Below are 2,701 nucleotides of genomic sequence, written 5' to 3' on the forward strand. Positions count from 1 at the left end.
GCTCCAGTGGTGGGCACCCCGTGCCAAACAACTAGCAAGACAGGAACACAACCCCACCCATTAGCAGAGAGGCTGCCTAAAATCATACTAAGTCCACAGACACCCCAAAACACACTACTGGATGTGGTCCTGCCCACCAGAAAGACAAGATCCAGTCTCATCCACCAGAACACAGGCACCACTCCCCTCCACCAGGAAGCCTACACAACCCACTGAACCAACCTTAGCCACTGGGGGCAGACACCAAAAACAACAGGAACTGCAAACCTGCAGCCTATGAGCAGGAGACCCCAAACACAGTAAGTTAAGCAAAATGAGAAGACAGAGAAATACACAGCAGATGAAGGAGTAATGTAAAAACCCACCAGACCTAACAAATGAAGAGGAAATAGGCAGTCTACCTGAAAAAGAATTCAGAGTAATGATAGTAAAGATGATCAGAAATCTTGGAAATAGAATGAAGAAAATACAAGAAACCTTTAACAAGGACCTAGAAGAACTAAAGAGCAAACAAACAATGATGAACAACACAATAAATGAAATTAAAAATTCTCTAGAACGAATCAATAGCAGAATAACGGAGGCAGAAGAATGGATAAGTGACCTGGAAGATAAAATAGTGGAAATAACTACCACAGAGCAGAATAAAGAAAGGATGAGGGCCTCCCTGGTGGCGCAGTGGTTGAGAGTCCGCCTGCCGATGCAGGGGATACGGGTTCGTGCCCCGGTCTGGGAGGATCCCATATGCCGTGGAGCGGCTGGGCCCGTGAGCCATGGCCGCTGGGCCTGCGCATCCAGAGCCTGTGCTCCGCAACGGGAGAGGCCACAACAGTGAGAGACCCGCATACTGCAAAAAGAAAAAAAAAAAAAAAAAAAGAAAGGATGAAAAGAATTGAGGACAGTCTCAGAGACCTCTGGGACAACATTAAATGCACCAACATTCGAATTATAGGGGTCCCAGAAGAAGAAGAGAAAAAGAAAGGGACTGAGAAAATGTTTGAAGAGATTATAGTTGAAAACTTCCCTAATATGCGAAAGGAAATAGTCACTCAAACCCAGGAAGCACAGAGAGTCACATACAGGATAAATCCAAGGAGAATCATGCCAAGACACATAGTAATCAAACTATCAAAAATTAAATACAAAGAAAAAATATTAAAAGCAGCAAGGGAAAAGCAACACATCACATACAAGGGAATCCCCATAACGTTAACAGCTGATCTTGCAGCAGAAACTCTGCAAGCCAGAAAGGTGTGGCAGGACATATTTAAAGTGATGAAAGGGAAAAACCTACAACCAAGATTACCCAGCAAGGATCTCATTCAGATTCGATGGAGAAATTAAAACCTTTACAGATAAGCAAAAGCTAAGAGAATGCAGCACCATCAAAGCAACTTTACAACAAATGCTAAAGGAACTTCTCTAGGCAGGACACACAAGAGAAGGAAAAGACCTACAAAAACAAACCCAAAACAATTAAGAAAATGGTAATAGGCACATACATATTGATAATTACCTTAAATGTAAATGGATTAAATGCTCCAACCAAAAGACATAGACTGGCTGAATGGATACAAAAAACAAGACTTGTATATATGCTGTCTACAAGAGACAGACTTCAGACTGAGGGACACATACAGACTGAAAGTGAGGGGATGGAAAAAGATATTCCATGCAAATGGAAATCAGAAGAAAGCTGGAGTAGCAATTCTCATATCAGACAAAATAGATTTTAAAATAAAAACTATTACAAGAGACAAAGAAGGACACTACATAATGATCAAGAGATCAATCCAAGAAGAAGATATAACAATTACAAATATATATGCACCCAACATAGGAGCACTTCAATACATAAGGCAAATGCTAACAGCTATAAAAGGGGAAATCAACAGTAACACAATCATAGTGGGGGAATTTAACACCCCACTTTCATCAATGGACAGATCATCCAAAATGAAAATAAATAAGGAAACACAAGCTTTAAATGATACATTAAACAAAATGGACTTAATTGATATTTATAGGACATTCCATCCAAAAACAACAGAATACACTTTCTTCTCAAGTGCTCATGGAACATTCTTCAGGATAGATCATATCTTGGATCACAAATCAAGCCTTGGTAAATTTAAGAAAATTGAAATTGTATCAAGTATCTTTTCCAACCACAATGCTATGAGACTAGATATCAATTACAGGAAAAAAAAAACCTGTAAAAAATACAAACGCATGAAGGCTAAACAAGACACACTAAGTAACCAAGAGATCACTGAAGAAATCAAAGAGAAAATCAAAAAATACCTAGAAACAAATGACAATGAAAACATGATGACAGAAAACCTATGGGATGAAGCAAAAGCAGTTCTAAGAGGGAAGTTTATAGCAATACAACCCTACCTCAAGAAACAAGAAAAATCTCAAATAAACAACCTAAACTTACACCTAAAGCAATTAGAGAATGAAGAACAAAAAGAACCCAAAGTTAGCAGAAGGAAACAAATCATAAAGATCAGATCAGAAATAAATGAAAAAGAAATGAAGGAAATGATAGCAAAGATCAATAAAACTAAAAGCTGGTTCTTTGAGAAGATAAACAAAATTGATAAACCATTAGCCAGACCCATCAAGAAAAAGGAGAAGACTCAAATCAACAGAAATAGAAATGAAAAAGAAAAAGTAACAACTGACACTGCAGAAA

The sequence above is a fragment of the Mesoplodon densirostris genome, chromosome 9, assembly GCF_025265405.1.
Source record: "Mesoplodon densirostris isolate mMesDen1 chromosome 9, mMesDen1 primary haplotype, whole genome shotgun sequence".
NCBI classification, from domain to species: Eukaryota; Metazoa; Chordata; class Mammalia; order Artiodactyla; family Ziphiidae; genus Mesoplodon; species Mesoplodon densirostris.